We start from the raw sequence: 19,936 nt of genomic DNA on the forward strand, positions 1-19,936 counted from the left end.
TCCAAGTGCATTCAGCTCGATCATGATACTACTGAATCTTTCGTCAAATTCATTCATAGTTTCTCCTGGTTTCATCTTGATATTGTCAAACTTTTGAATGGCCACCATGAGTTTGTTTTCCTTTGTTTGATCATTTTCTTCACATAGTTGAGCGAGCTTTTCCCATATTTCTTTGGCAGTAGTGCAGCTTTTGATCTTGCTAAACATGTTTTTGTCCAGAGTTTTGTATAGAATGTCTCTGGCTACATTGTCAAGATTGTCTTTCCTTTTATCTTCAGAAGTCCATTCAGATCGAGGCTTTTCTATCATCTGAGGAGCACCTTCAGTAATAGCAACAGCAGTGTTGACTTTCATAATCTTCATTGGTCCATATGTTACAACGAACCACATATCATCATCCAGCGCTGATAGATGTGCCTGCATACGAATTTTCCAGTCATCATAATCTTCTTTTGAGAACATAGGGATTTTACTAAACGATGTCATAGCTAAAGATGCCATAGTTTAAGAGACGATTCAGGTGATAAGAAAGAACCGCTCTGATACCACTTGTTAGGATCGAAATATGTGTAGAGGAGGGGGGGTGGTGAATACACAATTAAAAATTTGCGGGTTCTTCAATCTGATTTGTAAGAATCAGACGGAAGTTTTGTTGCTTAAAACTTTTGATCTACTTGAAAGATCTGAGCAAGTCAGGCGGAAGTAATCTTCCTCACAGATTGAATGATTAATAATACTAATGCATATGAAATGAAATAAGTGCAGTAAAGAGATAGAGTTGTTTCTGGATGTTCGGAGATGAATTCTCCTATGTCACCCCTTCTTCTGTTTCCAGAAGGATTCCACTAGAAGACTTTGAATTATACAATCTCTTTGTACAAATCCAATCCAATCAATCCTTTGAAAGGAACTCCTAGCAATACTCTTACTCGAAGCAGAACAACTTTTCTACTTAGAGTTTACAAAGTGAAGCAACAAAGTATGCTTCGGTAGTTTGATCTGAGGATATGTAGCTTTGATTTGGATCAATTTGAAGAGTTTTTTTGAGCTTGATCGATCTGTAGTGTGTTCTAACTCAAAGTATCGAGACTTTGATCTGATGAAGTGGGTATCTGAGTTAGTGTGTTGAGTGAAGGCTTTTTGACTTTGATTTTGATTGCTTGTAATTTTTCACTCTTTGTCTCGTGTCTTGAATCTTCGAAATGCTAGAATATTTATAGTCTTCAAAAGTAGCTAGTGAGCCGCCAACAATTTCTGATATTGGGCCGCCAGCATATCTCAATAAATAGATCACAAATCTTGACTTTAAAACGTAGGCCGATCAACGTTCAAAATCTTATTAAATGATTTTGTCTTTTTCTCCAACGATCTTAGCAACGGATACTTCAGAGTGAGACTTCGATCTGGTTGATGACTCTCGGACCTTGTTTCAATCGATCTGGTTCAATAAGATATATGTCTTGTGGAGTTTGATCTGTATCTTGATTTCATTACGGAACTTTGATCTGGTAACCTTCGTATATTGAAATCTTTAATCTTTAATCTTTGATGAGTCCGATTAGTTTATTTACTTGGTTTTGTTTTGACTTTGTTATCACCGAAACTCTAGAGTTTGATCTCCAACAGGGCTGTTGGTCTTTGTTGATATTGAATTGATTAGATTGAATTGATTTTGATATGAGTTGAGTCTGAAGATTATGGAGTTGTTGTTAATTTTCGGTTAGCCGATTTCTAGCCGTTATGTCGTCGATCCGAGTTTTGGAATATCAATTGGTTTGGTTTGATTGAGCCATATTCGATTGAGTTTATTTGATTGATATTGAGAATGAAATATCTACGTACAAATTTAATTGAAGACTTTTGAAATTGGAATTATTAGAATTCGAAGCGATAGACGAGTTGATCGAGTTGGTAATGAATTTTACCTTGAATATTTGTTTTGCGATTGAAATAGATTTTGATTAAATATTTGATGTTGATTTCCAGATTTGGAGCATCAATCAAATCGAGAAAAGGTATAAGTTGACATTGAATCGAATAGGGATGAATACTCGAATCTGAGTTGATTTTCGAGTTCCCTGAAATCACATACTTGCATGTTATATGATTACTTGAACTATGTGTCTTAAATGCCTTTAGATTTACATATGCATTCATACCGAATTAAATGATTTGATTGCATATCGAATTAGACAATTTGGGAACTACAATCGAGTGGCCTTGGATTTCGAGTTTTTCCAAGAGCTAGAATGCTCCTCATAGTTGCTCCAAAGTCTAGAGGATCGAAATATACAATCTTCCACCTCGAATGGGAGAGTAGGTGAGTTGTTGTGATATCTTGACCTCGGGATCCCAACTGACGAAACGTAAAAATTACGAAACTAATTGATTATCCGATTTAGATAATCACGATTTGAAAGACATGCATTTCATTCTATTCATTTTTGAATATGTTGTTTTATATATCATGAAATTGATATATTATCTGATATTGCATGTTATGTTGCTTTTACTGGGAATATTATTCTCACCGGATTATCCGGCTGTTGTCTTGTTTTGTATGCGTACTTGGCAATAGGTGGGGCAGGATCAAGTCAGAGAAAGCTTGGTTAGTTTGATCTTGTCGTAGGAGTGGATTTCAGGATTTTATGTTGGAGTTTTATCGAGTGTGATTTGTAAAACTTGATTTTATATTTTGGTTAAAACGATGTATTAGAGTCTCGTTTTTAATATTTGTAAACTCCTTTTGATTGTATGTTCTCGACTATTTTGAGATTTTTGGATTTCCGGAATTTTTGGAGTTGTCGATTATTTTCGAGATTTGAGATCCGACTTGAAATTTTATTTAAGCAGATGCGTATGATTTTTTAGCATATGCGTGATTTTACAGATATTGAGAAATGAAAGGTCGCAGATGCGCCTATTTTTCCCCGTAGAAGCGCAACTTGGCAGAGATTTTGGGTTCCTTTGAAGAATCCCTAGCGCATATGCGCTAGGGAGGGGCGCGCATATACCTCACTAGCACATTTGCGCTAGTTTCTAGCGCAGACGCGCTAGTTATTTTTAAAAAAAATAATTTTTTATTCATGTCGCGACGTGATTTTGCGTCGCCAAATGTAAGATCTTGCGTCGCCAAATGTGTTGAATTAATTTTATTATTTTTATTATGAATTTCTTTATTTAGTCTTCGAGTCAAGTTTTGAAAACCGAGTCTCACATTAAGTGGTATCAGAGCGATAAGATCTTGGATTGAATTAGAAGTGAGCGGCGTAAATCGAGTCCGTTTGATTTTATTTTTCCTCGCATGAGAATGAATTCGTGATTTGATTAAATTGTGAATTCCATGCGAACATGCTTTATTATTCGATAATTGTTTAAATTGCATGATTTTTGTGATTTAAATTGTAAAGCATGAAGTACGTGAGATACTAATTGCGAATGATTTTCGATTTGAATCCAAATTCTCTCGAGGTGAATGAGAAATCCGAACAGGGTTTTGTGGACACCGAATTACGATTTGAGATTATGAGATCTATGTGTCCTAATCTTTTGAATATCAGATATGGCAACTCGAAGAGTTTTGAACAGAAATCCACCACCGGTCATAACTCCTCCGAATGAGCAGGCTAGTAATGATACTGATGTGATGGATGCCACTGCATCACCGATGGGAACCTTGCTGAAGAGGTTTCAGTCTTTTAAACCACCTACCTTGAAGGGTACCGAAAATGCAGTCGACTGTGAAAGTTGGTTGGAAGACATCGATCAGTTATTTGATTCTCTGGATTATACAGATGACCGCAGAATCAGGTTAGTTGTTCATCAACTTCATGGTGTTGCAAAGAATTGGTGGATCACGACGAAGAAAGCGATTGAGAATCGAGGTACGGTTATCACCTGGAATCTTTTTAAAACTGAATTTTATAAGCGGTTTTTCCCATTTTCATACAGAAAGGATAAAGGGGCTGAGTTTGCTACCTTGAAATAAGGGAATCTGAATATTGAAGAATATGTTGCTAAATTTGATAGTCTGTTGAGGTTTGCACCGCATATTGCCGATAACGAAGAAGCCAAAGCTGACCAGTTCATAAATGGTTTGAATTCCGATATTTTTGTTTTGGTGAATACTGTTAGGCCTGATAATTTGGCAGATGCAATGAATCAAGCTAAGGGAGCCGAAGCAGGTCTGATGCGACAGAGAGGAAATCAGTTTGTAGCACAACAACCGAGACAATTTCAGAATCAGACATCTCAATTTCAAAATCAGTCACAGAGGTATGAGGGAGGAAACAGTAGCAACAATAGAAGAGATAATTTTCGATCGAAATGGAAACAGTTCAAGAGGCCTGGAAACAGTGGTTCTAATTCTTATGGCTCGAGACATTTTAGTACAGAACAGAGTTCTGGCTCTTCAGGTATGAATTGTAACAAATGTGGAGGTCGACACCCTAGTGATCAGTGTCGTGGAGTTTTTGGAGTCTGCAATATCTGCCAGCAACCAGGACACTTTGCTAGAGTTTGTCCTCAGCGTGGTCCTGAGCGATTGCAGAGTGGAAGTTCTTTTAGACAGTCAGCTCAGCCTGAGAGGAAAGCTTCTGCACTTCACTCTTTTTAGCCACCACAACAGAATAGACAGGAGGTAATCAAAACACAAATCAACCTCCGAGACAACAAGCACGATCCTTTGCACTTACTGAGGATCAGGCTCAGGAAGCACCTGATGATGTCATAACAGGTAACTGTTCGATTTTTGGTTATCCTGCTATTGTATTGATAGATACGGGTGCATCACATACTTTCATATCTAAGAAATTTGTTACGATGCATGCTTTGCCTTTTGAGCCTTTGCCTACTGTCGTTGCTGTTACTTCACCTTTGGGTGGAGGAATTGTTTCTGTGAATTTGGTTCGAAATTGTGAAATTAGATTTGAAGGAAATATGATTTAAATGGACTGTATTGTATTGGAATTATCAGATTTTGACTGTATCATTGGTATAGATGCTTTAAACAAGTACAGGGCTACTGTCGACTGTTTTCAGAAAGTAGTCAGATTCCGACCAAAAATGGCAGACGAGTGGAAATTTTTCGTTAAGGGTTCTCGATCCAAGATTCCTTTGATATCTGTTTTGTCGATGACTCATTTGTTACAGAAAGGAGCAGAGGGATTCTTGATTTATGCCGTTGATGTACTGAAATCTAGCCCAGAATTGGTTGATATACCAGTGGTTAGAGAATTTGCAGATGTCTTTCCAGATGAGATTCCTGGATTGCCTCCTATTCGTGAAGTCGAATTTAGCATTGAATTGATGACATGTACTCAACCGATTTCGAAAGCTCCGTATAGAATGGCACTTGTTGAATTGAAAGAATTGAAAGAACAACTCGAGGATTTGATTGCGAAGGGATACATTAGACCTAGTGTTTCACCTTGGGGTGCTCCAGTTCTTTTCGTGCGAAAGAAAGTGTTGGAACACGGTCGTTCTCCGGATCGAAAAAGAAAGTGATACCCGGTGCAGCGGAAGTTTTAAATTTTTTTTATATGGAACGATTTCATATGGGTATCAAATTCCTACGATTAAAATTGATAATATAAAATTTAAACAATATAAATTTTACCTTAAAATCTCGAAACGAGATTATGGACACCAACAGATTAAACTGCTCTTGTTGTATATCCCAGGAACTGATGAACGAACAATTCTTCAATCAGGTCCACGAACAGAAGTTTAATCCCTCTGATAGACTGCACTAGAAAGTCTATCAGAAGTTTCTACGAAGAGATAGAACAGATATGATCTGCTAATTCAGACTGCAAATTCAAAATTCGCAGACTGAAAATTCTCTAAGACAGAGAGAGGGGGGCGGCCGAAATTCCTAGACTGGAGGCTAGGGTTTTCAAAAATCTGAGTGTAAGTTGTGTGTAATTTTTGTACTGCAATAACTTATTTATAATGTGGGTTGCTAACAGCTTAGGGCCATTAGTCCTAAGTTCAAGCCTGACAAGCAAAGCCCGCATGTTCAGAAATTAATATAAAATTCATTGTGACTCAGATTGATAAACCAATTTCACCAATGTGCACAGAAACCATTTCTACATCTTTTAAAGTCAAGATAAATTTTCTGAATCCGAATTCAGTGGTTTCCAAAAATGTCCATCACTATGTCATTTTAGGAAATCTTACTCCCTCTACTCTTAAATAAGAAGTCCCACTTTTTTATTCACTAAATTTAACTCTTTAAATTTAATTATCTCAACGGGGATTAAAAATCCATTACTTGTGTGACCCTCAATGGTTCAGGGATACAGCTAGCCGTGGGCTCACAACTCCTTGTGACTCGGAACAAAAATTTCCGACTTGCCCATCGAATCATGGTAAGAGCGCCTAGCAACATCGCCCCATGATTCCCTAGGTATCACTGATAGTGCCTGCAAGAACCAATAGATTTTGGTTAGCGTACAGTACGGTCCCTTCATCCATATATCCCGATCGAATCAACAACCATTGGTAAATCGAGAGTCGTTCGAGATTCGATAACTATGCAATGCATCTTGAAGATCAAATAGTGACATCGCATGTGCTACTAAGAAACCATTTCTTAAAACACATCATGTACTCTGGCCAGAGATTCGTCACACTAATATCTCCTCAGATTGCATAGGATATCCACACTCGCAAGTATGTGGTGAATCCTTGACAACAAAGCATCGACTCCTATATGTGTCGTAACTGTACCCAATCCCGACACCTGATGACCCCAATAGAGTTGGTAAACGAGTCAAAGTACAGTACTAGCATATAGAGTCTCAATGATGTTTCAAGTAGTAAGGACTAATGGTGTACAACCAAAACCGCGGACTTTATCCACTCGATAAGTGATAACCACTTGGAAAGTCTGGATAGGGTAGTTTGATCATTCATCGTATGAATATCCATTTGCATGCTTTGAACATCTCTATGTTCCATACCAATGAAACGTGGTACTCGGCATCGCAAATGCTAGTCTCAATCTCGAGCGATCCTTATCCTTATTAACGGACGACTCAATCGACTAGGAACTGTTTAGAATATACAGTGACTATAAGATGTGTTTCATGATAGCCATCCCCATGTGCCACCACATCTTACATACACTATAGTATATTCAAGGTCTTCATCTAAACATCTTATAGTATGTCACAACATAATAATATGATAAAAGATAAAGTAAATGCCATTATAAAAGTGTAAATTATATTAAACAAAAGATTGTTTATACATAGAGTCATAAAAGCCCTTAGCCACAAGTTGGCTCACCGGGCACCCACTCTTTCAATCTCCCACTTTCCCTAAAGCCAACTAGTCATACTACGTAGTCCCATTGCTTCGCGATGTTTGTCAAATAATGGTCCTGGCAAGGTCTTAGTAAGTGGATCAGCGATATTGTCTACAGAGGCCACTCTCTCGACAGTGATGTCTCCTCTTTCCACGATCTCCCGGATGATGTGGTATTTCCTCAGTACTTGTTTGGATCTTTGATGAGACCTTGGTTCCTTTGCCTGAGCAACGGCACTCGTGTTGTCACAGTACACCGGGACTGGACCAACAGCTTCAGGAATAACGTCCAACTCTTGGACGAAATTCCTCATCCAAACGGCCTATTTAGCAGCAGCTGATGCCGCAATGTATTCTGCCTCAGTGGTGGAATCCGCTGTGTGTCCTGCTTGGAACTCTTCCAAGAGACAGCACCGCCATTGAGCATGAACACAAATCCAGAGGTTGACTTCGAGTCATCCACGTCACTTTGGAAGCTAGAGTCGGTATAGCCTTCCAATTTCAGTTCTCTTCCTCCATTAACCATGAATACATTCTTAGTTCTTCTCAAGTACTTAAGAATATCCTTCACGGCTTTCCAATGCATTTGACCGGGATTGGCTTGATATCTGCTCGTGACACTCAGAGCAAATGCCACATCCGGTCTGGTGGATATCATCCCATACATGATACTCCCTATGGCTGACGCATATGGTATGTGTGTCATTTTCTCTATCTCTTCGTCAGTCTTGGGACACATAGACTTGGATAGAGAGACTCCATGACACATAGGTAGATGTCCTCTCTTGGATTCATCCATTGAAAACCTTTTCAATATAGTATCGATGTAGGTAGCTTGAGTAAGTCCTATCATTCTCTTAGATCTATCTCTATAGATCTGTATCCCTAGAATATAGGACGCCTCACCCAAATCCTTCATCGAGAATCTACCTGATAACCATATCTTTGTTGACTGCAACATCCCTACATCATTCCCAATGAGTAAGATGTCATCAACATAAAGTACTAAGAATGTCACAGCATCCTTAACTACTTTTTTGTACACGCACGGTTCCTCCGGGTTCTTGATGAAACCAAAATCCTTTATTGTTTCATCAAATTTCTGGTTCCAACTTCTTGATGCTTGTTTGAGACCATAGATCGATCTCTGAAGCTTGCATACCTTATGCTCGCTTCCCATGGATGTGAATCCCTCGGGCTGCATCATATAGATTTCTTCCTTAATGTTTCCATTAAGAAATGCAGTCTTCATATCCATTTGCCATATCTCATAGTCATACCATGCTGCTATGGCAATAAGAATTCTTATGGACTTGAACATTGCGACTGGTGAAAAAGTTTCATCATAGTCAACTCCTTATATTTGAGTATAACCTTTTGCCACCAATCGTGCCTTGTAGGTCAGTACCTTTCCATCAGGCCCAAGTTTTCTCTTATAGATCCATTTACACCCTATTGGAACAATTCCATCGGGAGGATCTACTAAAGTCCAAACTTGGTTTGTATGCATCGAATCTATTTCCGACTGCATAGCTTCAAGCCATAAATTCGAATCTGCATCAGAAATTGCTTCCTTGAAGTTTCTTGGATCACATCCAATGTCGGGTTCACTTTGATCCCCTTCAAGAAGAAAACCATATCTAATAGGAGGCCTAGAAGTCCTCTCGGATCTTCTAGTAAGAGGCGTGTCAATCAATGGTTTCTGAGGTGTAGGATCATTATTTTGTATCTTGGGTTCTTCTCGAATTTCTTCGAGTTCCATCATCTTGCCTTTCTTATCCAATAAGAACTCCTTCTCCAAGAAGGTGGCATTCCTTGAAACAAACACTTTTGTTTCAGTAGGATGATAGAAATAATATCCGATTGAATTCTTCGGATACCTTAAAAATAACATAAAGTGGATCGACTATCCAACTTATCTCCCACTGTCTGCTTCACGTAAGCAGGACATCCCCAAATCCTCAAGTACGAATACTTAGGAGCTTTGCCATTCCATAACTCGTATGATGTTTTGTTCACTGCTTTAGTGTGAACGTTGTTCAACAACAATACCGCCGTTTCAAGAGCATAGCCCCAAAATGAAAGTGGGAGCTCAGTGAAGCTCATCATGGATCGAACCATGTCCAACAAAGTTCGATTGCGACGCTCCGAAACAGCATTAAGCTGAGGTGTCATAGGAGGAGTCCACTGAGAGAGAATCCCATTCTCTTTTAGATAGCTCAAAAACTCGATACTCAAGTATTCTCCACCTCGATCTGATCGAAGTGCTTTAATCCTCTTACCTAGTTTGTTTTCTACTTCAGCCTTGAATTCTTTGAACTTTTCAAATGATTCAGACTTATATTTCATCAAATATAAGTACCCATACCTAGAATAATCATCAGTAAAGGTAATGAAGTAGGTGTGACCAAATTTTGTACCAATACTAAATGGTCCGCAAACATCCGTATGGATCAAATCCAATAGATTTTGACTACGCTCAGGTTTTCCTTTGAAAGGAGATTTAGTCATTTTTCCTTTCAGGCAGGACTCACAAGTAGCTAGAGAGTTAATATCAGACATATCAAACATGCCCTCTCTCACTAGCTTGTTCATCCTCCTTGATGAAATATGACCTAGCCTAGCATGCCAAAGGTTTGCCGGGTTTTGACTATCGATTTTCCTTTTGTTCGTTGTTACCGGTTTATCAACATAATTTATTGGAACGTCTTTTAATTTTAAGTTATATAGATCGTTTTCAAGTTGTCCATTTCCAATCAAACATTCATTCTTGTAAATATTGCAAATCCCATTCACAAAATTGCAAGAAAAACCATCTCTATCATAGAAACAGAAATAATGTTTTTAATCAAGTCTGGAACAAATAAAACATCTCTCAAAAGTAACTTAAAATCGTTCTTCAAAATTAAATAAATGTCTCCCACAGCTTTGGCTTCAACTCTAGAACCATTTCCGAGCCTCAGCTGGGTCTCACCCATTCTAAGCTTGCGACTTCTTGTCATCACCTGCAAATCATTGCAAATGTGAGATCCACATCCGGTATCCAATACCCAAGAAGTAGTATTAAGTGAAACATTTATTTCAATATAAAACATACCCTTCGCAGTTCGCAACTGCTCTAGATATTCCTTGCAGTTACGTTTCCAATGACCGGGTTTCTTGCAGTGATGGCAAACATCCTTGGACTTTTCCATGTTTGAAGCCTTTGTCTTGTTCTTCTTCTCGGGTCCGGTTTTCTTGGATGGGATAGAACGTTTCTTACCCTTTGTACTTGGCCCCTTCTTAGCAGAAGAAGAGGAGCCCACCAAGAGAACCGGTTTATCCTTCTTTAAAGTGGCTTCATAAGTTACAAGCATATTGACCATCTCTTCAAGGGAGGCCTCTATCTTGTTCATATTGAAATTCACCACAAAATCGTCAAACGATGAAGGAAGAGAGAGAAGTAATAAGTCCACATTGAGTTCATGCTCCAATACCAATTCAAGCGTTACCAACTTCTGAATGAGCCAAATCACGCGTACCCCATGATCACGGACCGAAGTCCCTTCACGCATGTGACACGTCATTAACTCTTTTTCAGTAGCGAACCTTTCAGCTCTCGATTGAGCCTCAAAAAGTTCCTTGAGTTGTACGTGAATGTCAGCAGCATTCACGGTATCCTCAAATCGCCTCTGGAGTTCATCAGACATCAAAGCTTGCATATAGCATTTGGCCTTGATATCATGGTCCCACCATTTATCAAGTTTGGCCAACTCTTCCGGACTTATATCAGCTGGTGCTTCCTTCGGAGGAGATTTTTCTAACACGTAGAACATCTTCTCCGAGGTCAAGACAATCTTCAACTTACGGAACCATTCCGTATAGTTTGCGCCAGTCAGTTTATTTTGTTCGAGAATAGAGAATAGTGGATTGCGCGAATTCATCTTAGTGAAATACTGAAAAGAAACAGACAATAATCAGTGATTGTTTAATTAATTTACTAAGACATAAAATAGGCGAAATTTATTTTATGAATCTCACTCCCACTATTTTAACGATTTCACTACCCTCAGTGAAAACGAGAAACATTTTCTTTAGTGGGAACATGAAGTCCAATTGACAAACTATAGTCCCGAATAATATCAGCCAACCATAATTTTCAAAAGGTAGAGCCCAATTGCTTCCAAAGCAACCTCCATGTTTTTACCTCATGTCCAATAAGGGCCCAATAATATGACGCCGTTTATTGTGACATGTCAAGATGACCCATCAATATCAAGTTGTGATGGACGGTCGCCATGTGGATCCCCAATAATATGAGCCAATCCCATGGGAGTTCCATCCAACTTACAACATGTGTCGATCCAATGTACAGCTTTCAGACGAACGGGCCCCCTCAATAATATGAGCCGGACCGTATCCGCGGGTAGCATCTCATACATTGATCGTTGATGGAAGGTAGGAACATTTAAACAATATTTAAATTTCCTTTATTTATCTTGATATCAATTTTAAATCATATTTAAAATGAGGGATTTTAATTTTGAAAATTTGTCTCATCATTTAAAATTTGTATGCTTGCGGGATTCATACAATTTAGTCTAAACATGCATACAATGATAATATCATATATTATATTTTAGGATGATCGATTCCATTACTAATAGACCCGTGGTTGCCAATCACGAGTCTAAGTCCAATCCTAGGTGATATGCAAGTATGCAATGCAATCCTATTACATTGTGCTTCTAATTTACATTTCTTCAGTCTTTATCATTGCTTGCTGGTCCCACCTCCATCTTCAAAAACTCCCACTATTTCTAGTGAATTTACAATAAATTACTATGACAAATAAAGGGATACATTGTAGGGGTGGGAACGGGCCATAAACCAGGACGACTTTTATTACAAATGATAAAATCAAATTTGAGCCATAAACCAGGCCCATTAATAAAACCCAACAATCAATAATAAAGTCAAATGTAAACAACCTAACATACACCTATAATATTGGTCATGGCAATCGATCATCCTTATCCAATAATATTTAATTGAAAAATTAATTTATTGGATATCATGCAATGACAATAAATATAAATAGATAAAATCATATTTCATACATAAAATCTTATTTTACATATAAAATCATATTTTATCTAGTTTATCCATAAAATCATATTTTACATATAAAATCCAATTTTATACATAAAATCATATTTTATTATCAATTGTACCAAAATTAATAATTAAAGATTTAATTTATGGGATTAAATTTATAAATTTCAAAAATTCAAAATTTATCCAAAAATTAATTTTCTTAAAAATTTTGGGCTCAAACAATTTTGACTCATTGCCTCGTGGACCAACTGAAACAATTTTCAATCGGGCCAAAAATTGGGCCCAAAACCATTTTGGGCTAGAATTCATAATTCACGAAAAAATTTAATTTTTAATAAAAAAAAATTTTCTGGGCAGCCCGGGACAATCCCGGGCTGCCCGCCCGTCGCTGGGCTGCTCCATGCGGCCCAGCTGCGCGGGCTAGGGCAACGCTTGCCCTAGCTCGCGCAGGGCTGCACGCGGCGCTGCTCGCTGCCTTCGGGCAGCAGGCAGCCCGAAAATATTTTTTTTTCTTTTCCGTTTTATTTTTCTGAAAAATCGAGGCTTTGTACAATCGATAAAATTTTAATCGTAAAATCCGAGAACAGCCTGGCTCTGATACCACTGTTGGAACACGGTCGTTCTCCGGATCGAAAAAGAAAGTGATACCCGGTGCAGCGGAAGTTTTAAATTTTTTTTATATGGAACGATTCCATATGGGTATCAAATTCCTACGATTAAAATTGATAATATAAAATTTAAACAATATAAATTTTACCTTAAAATCTCGAAACGAGATTATGGACACCAACAGATTAAACTGCTCTTGTTGTATATCCCAGGAACTGATGAACGAACAATTCTTCAATCAGGTCCACGAACAGAAGTTTAATCCCTCTGATAGACTGCACTAGAAAGTCTATCAGAAGTTTCTACGAAGAGATAGAACAGATATGATCTGCTAATTTAGACTGCAAATTCGAAATTCGCAAACTGAAAATTCTCTAAGACAGAGAGAGGGGGGCGGCCGAAATTCCTAGACTGGAGGCTAGGGTTTTCGAAAATCTGAGTGTAAGTTGTGTGTAATTTCTGTACTGCAATAACTTATTTATAATGTGGGCTGCTAACAGCTTAGGGCCCATTAGTCCTAAGTTCAAGCCTGACAAGCAAAGCCCGCATGTTCAGAAATTAATATAAAATTCATCGTGACTCAGATTGATAAACCAATTTCACCAATGTGCACAGAAACCATTTCTGCATCTTTTAAAGTCAAGATAAATTTTCTGAATCCAAATTCAGTGGTTTCCAAAAATGTCCATCACTATGTCATTTTAGGAAATCTTACTCTCTCTACTCTTAAATAAGAAGTCCCACTTCTTTATTCACTAAATTTAACTCTTTAAATTTAATTATCTCAACGGCGATTAAAAATCCATTACTTGTGTGACCCTCAATGGTTCAGGGATACAGCTAGCCGTGGGCTCACAACTCCTTGTGACTCGGAACAACAATTTCCGACTTGCCCATCGAATCATGGTAAGAGCGCCTAGCAACATCGCCCCATGATTCCCTATGTATCACTGATAGTGCGTGCAAGAACCAATAGATTTTGGTTAGCGTACAGTACGGTCCCTTCATTCATATATCCCGATCGAATCAACAACCATTGGTAAATCGAGAGTCGTTCAAGATTCGATAACTATGCAATGCATCTTGAAGATCAAATAGTGACATCGCATGTGCTACTAAGAAACCATTTCTTAAAACACATCATGTACTCTGGCCAGAGATTCGTCACACTAATATCTACTCAGATTGCATAGGATATCCACACTCGCAAGTATGTGGTGAATCCTTGACAACAAAGCATCGACTCCTATATGTGTCGTAACTGTACCCAATCCCGACACCTGATGACCCCAATAGAGTCGGTAAATGAGTCAAAGTACAGTACTAGAATATAGAGTCTCAATGATGTTTCAAGTAGTAAGGACTAATGGTGTACAACCAAAACCGCGGACTTTATCCACTCGATAAGTGATAACCACTTGGAAAGTCCGGATATGGTAGTTCGATCATTCATCGTATGAATATCCATTTGCATGCTTTGAACATCGCTATGTTCCATACCAATGAAACGTGGTACTCGGCATCGCAAATGCTAGTCTCAATCTCGAGCGATCCTTATCCTTATTAAAGGACGGCTCAATCGACTAGGAACTGTTTAGAATATACAGTGACTATAAGATGTGTTTCATGATAGCCATCCCCATGTGCCACCACATCTTACATACACTATAGTATATTCAAGGTCTTCATCTAAACATCTTATAGTATGTCACAACATAATAATATGATAAAAGATAAAGTAAATGCCATTATAAAAGTATAAATTATATTAAACAAAAGATTGTTTATACATAGAGTCATAAAAGCCCTTAGCCACAAGTTGGCTCACCGGGCACCCACTCTTTCAGAAAGATGGATCTATGCGACTCTGTATCGATTATCGTCAATTGAATAAATCTGCGGTAAAGAATAAATACACATTGCCTCGAATATATGACCTTTTTGATCAATTGCAGAGTTCGTCTATTTATTCAAAGATTGATTTGAGGTCGGGGTATCATCATTTGAGAGTTCGAGAGGAAGATGTTCCTAAGACTGCGTTCAGAACAAGGTATGGTCATTTTGAATTTATTGTTATGCCGTTTGGATTGACCTTTGCTCCGGCAGTATTTATGGGTTTGATGAACCGAATTTTTCAGAAATATCTTGATGAGTTTGTGATTATATTTATCGATGATATTCTTATTTATTCAAAGAGTAGTACTGATCATGAAGAGCATTTGAGAACAATTTTGCAGATTTTGCGGACTGAAAAGTTGTTTGCTAAATTGTCAAAGTGTGAGTTCTGGTTAGATCGAGTGATTTTTCTCGGTCACATTATATCAAGAGATGGTATTTCTGTGGACCCTAGTAAGATAGAAGCAATTATGAATTGGCCTAGACCGAAGTCTGTGCCTGAAATTTGAAGTTTTATGGGTTTAGCTGGTTATTATCGCAGATTTATCGAGAGATTTTCATCCATTGCGAAGCCGATTACTCGGCTAACTCAGAAAAATGCACCTTTTATCTGGACCAATACTTGTGAAGCTAGTTTTATCGAGTTGAAGAAAAGATTGACCAGTGCTCTAGTGTTGTCGATTCCTTCAGGTACTAGTGATTTTACAGTTTATTGTGATGCTTCTAACAGAGGTTTGAGATGTGTTCTTATGCAGAGGAAGCATGTTATATCCTATGCATCGAGGCAGTTAAAACCGCACGAGACTCGTTATCCGATTCATGATCTTGAGCTTGCAGCAATTTTTTTTGCTTTGAAAATCTGGCGTCACTATCTTTACGGTGAGACATTCGAAATATTTTCTGATCACAAAAGTTTGAAGTATTTGTTTTCGCAGTCAGAATTGAATATGAGACAGAGAATATGGTTAGATTTGTTGAAAGATTTTGATTGTGAAATCAAATATTACCCGGGGAAATCGAATGCAGCAGCTGATGCTTTGAGCCGAAAGATTTGTTCTTTATCTTTATCAACTATCAGTGTTTCTCGTTTGATTAATGATTGTTATATTTCTGGTTTGGAGATTGAAACATATAGAAGACCTATCCAAATTTTTGCTATTTAAGCCGAGCCAAAATTATTAATATTGATTAAAGAAGCACATAAATCTGATACGAGTATTCAGAGTTCGATAGAAAAAGTCAAAACGGGACACCAGTCTGAGTTTCAGGTCAGTGATGATACATTGTTTGTGAATAATCGTATTGTTGTTCTAGATGTTTCTGAGTTGAGACAACGTATTTTGCGAGAGGCACATTGCAGTCGATTCAGTGTTCATACAGGGGGCCGAAAAATGTATAACGATTTGAGAAATCAATTCTGGTGGAAGAGAATGAAGAATGATGTTACGAGGTTTGTATCCTGATATATGAACTGTCAACAGGTGAAAGCAGAAAGGAAAAGACCGGGAGGTCTGTTACATAGTTTATCTATTCCTAAATGGAAATGAGATCATATTTCAATGGAAATGACGAAGTCTGCTTGTTTTATCCCGTACAGAATGACATACAGACATGATCAGATGGCCGATATTTATGTCAGAGATGTTGTTAGATTGCATGGTGTGCCGAAGTCGATTGTTTCAGACAGAGATCCTCGATTTACTTAACACTTTTGGCATAGTCTTCAAAAGGCACTTGGTACTAGATTACATTACATCTGAGTACATCATATCATCCTCAGACCGATGGGTAGTCAAAGCGAACAATTCAAACTTTAGAGGATATGCTCCGAGCCGTGGTGCTGGATTTTGGCACTAGTTGGCAAGATTCGTTACCTCTTGTTGAGTTTTCGTATAACAATAGCTATCAGACGAGTATTGGTATGACACTTTTTGAAGCGTTGTACAGAAAGAAATGCAGATCTCCTTTGTACTGGGATAAAATTTCTGAGTCACCTGAGTTGGGACCAGAGATGATTAGGGACATGGCTGAACAGGTGAAGATTATTCGATTGAGAATGAAAACAGCTCAAGACAGACAGGCTAAATACGCAAATATCCGACGTAGACCTTTGAGTTTTGAATAGGGAGACCGAGTATTTCTGAAGATTTCTCCTTTCAGAGGGATAGTCAGATTTGGCAAGAGAGGGAAGTTGTCTCCGAGATTTATCGGACCATATGAAATTCTTGAAAAGATAGGTGATCTTGCCTACCGACTTGAACTTCCTACATCTCTTTCTGGTATTCACGATGTTTTTCATGTTTCTATGTTGCGAAAGTATCACCCAGATCCTTCACATATTCTTCAGTCAGACGAGGCAGAACTTGATGAGACCTTGAGTTATTTCGAACGACCGATTCAGATTTTAGACCGAAAAGAAAAACAACTCAGAAACAAATCGATTCAGTTGGTGAAAGTACAGTGGAACCGACACGGAGTTGAAGAAGCAACTTAGAAAACAGAATCCGATATGAGACAGCGATTTACAGATTTATTTCTATGATGTGAGTTATTCTGTCTTTGATTCTATTTTCTATCTTATGTGATCGATTTGTATTCGATTTCGAGGACGAAATCAATTCTTAGAGGGGGAGAATTGTAATGCCCCAAAAATTATCTTATTCAGATTATTATTGATATTCTGAGATTATGAATTTCAAGGGCTAAATTGATATTTGATCAGGGACTAAATTGCAATTTTTAAAGAATTCAGGGACTAAAGTGCAAATTACCTATTTTGACTAAGACTTGCACTTGATATTTATTGATGAGTGGGTTATATTATTCAATCATCTTCTTTCCTTCTCCTCCAACGAGACAACCTCCATAGCATCCTCTTTGAGTTCTTAATTTCTTCGATCTGCACGATCCGACCGATAGAAATTCGATTTGAGTATATATTTGCGATCACGACTTCGAGGGCTTTGTTTTACCGTAAGTATTTCTTCGATCAGTTATACCTCATTTTTCAGATGTCAATGGATTTTAATTATCTTTGGATATAACGTGCTTGAGCTAGCATATATCGTTTATTCGAAGTCGAATCGGAAAAATAACGACGTACGGATTTGTTATGAATTTTTGAGTGATTTTCGAAATAGGGGCTGTTGGTATTTGTTGATATTGAATTGATTAGATTGAATTTATTTTGATATGAGTTGAGTCTGAAGATTATGGAATTGTTGTTAATTTTCGGTTAGCCGATTTCTAGCCGTTATGCCGTCGATCCGAGTTTTGGAATATCAATTGGTTTGGTTTGATTGAGCCGTATTCCATTGAGTTTATTTGATTGATATTGAGAATGAAATATCTCCTTACAAATTTAATTGAAAACTTTTGAAATTGGAATTATCAGAATTCGAAGCGATAGACGAGTTGATCGAGTTGGTAATGAGTTTTACCTTGAATATTTGTTTTGCGATTGAAATAGATTTTGATTAAATATTTGATGTTGATTTCCAGATTTGGAGCATCAATCGAATCGAGAAAAGGTATAAGTTGACATCGAATCGAATAGGGATGAATACTCGAATCTGAGTTGATTTTCGAGTTCCCCAAAATCACATACTTGCATGTTATATGATTACTTGAACTATATGTCTTAAATGCCTTTAGATTTACATATGCATTCATATCGAATTAAATGATTTGATTGCATATCGAATTAGACGATTTGGGACTATAATCGAGTGGCCTTGGATTTCGAGTTTTTTCAAGAGCTAGAATGCTCTTTTTAGTTGCTCCAAAGTCTAGAGGATCGAAATATACACAATCTTCCACCTCGAATGGGAGAGTAGGTGAGTTGTTGTGATATCTTGACCTCGGGATCCCAACCGACGAAACGAATAAATTACGAAACGAATTGATTATCCGATTTGGATAATCACGATTTGAAAGACATGCATTTCATTCTTTCATTTTTGAATATATTGTTTTATATATCATGAAATTGATATATTATCTGATATTGCATGTTATGTTGCTTTTATTGAGAATATTATTCTCACCGAATTATCTGGCTGTTGTCTTGTTTTGTATGTGTACTTGGCAACATGTGGGGCAGGATCGAGTCAGAGAAAGCTTGGTTAGTTTGATCTTGTCGTAAGAGTGGATTTTAGGATTTTATGTTGGAGTTTTATCGAGTGTAATTTGTAAAACTTGATTTTATATTTTTGTTAAAACGATGTATTAGAATCTCGTTTTTAATATTTGTAAACTCCTTTTGATTGTATGTTATCGACTATTTTGAGATTTTTGGATTTCCAAAATTTTTGGAGTTGTCGATTATTTTCGAGATTTGAGATCCGACTTGAAATTTTATTTGAGCAGATGCGTTTGATTTTTGAGCATATGCGTGATTTTACAGATATTGAGAAATGAAAGGCCGCAGATGCGCCTATTTTTCCCCGCAGAAGCGCAACTTGGCAGAGATTTTGGGTTCCTTTGAAGAATCCCTAGCGCATATCCCTTACCAATCCCTCACTAGCGCATTTGTGCTAGTGAGTAGCGCATTTTGCGCTAGTGTCTAGCGCAGACGCGCTAGTTATTTAAAAAAAAAAAATTTTATATTCATTTCGCGATGTAATTTTGCGTCGCCAAATGTAAGATCTTGCGTCGCCAAATGTGTTGAATTAATTTTATTATTTTTATTCCGGATTTCTTTATTTAGTCTTCGAGTCGAGTTTTGAGAACCGAGTTTCACAAAAACAATGTTTATAACTATTGCCGATTAAATACCTGTAATATTTAGTAGACATTAATAAACATATATATAATTATAGGTTCATCACGTACGTCGCACGTGCACCTTACTAATATATATATATATATATATATATAATAATAATAATAATAATAATAATAATAAACATAAAATAATAATAATAATCTATACTATATATAAAAGTTGAGCCTCTTAGAGGGAGGACACCAATTTTTTTTTTCCGAAATTGCCTTTCAATTCATATGTGCAAATTTAAAT

Source organism: Henckelia pumila, chromosome 4 (genome assembly GCF_033568475.1).
Source record: "Henckelia pumila isolate YLH828 chromosome 4, ASM3356847v2, whole genome shotgun sequence".
NCBI lineage: Eukaryota > Viridiplantae > Streptophyta > Magnoliopsida > Lamiales > Gesneriaceae > Henckelia > Henckelia pumila.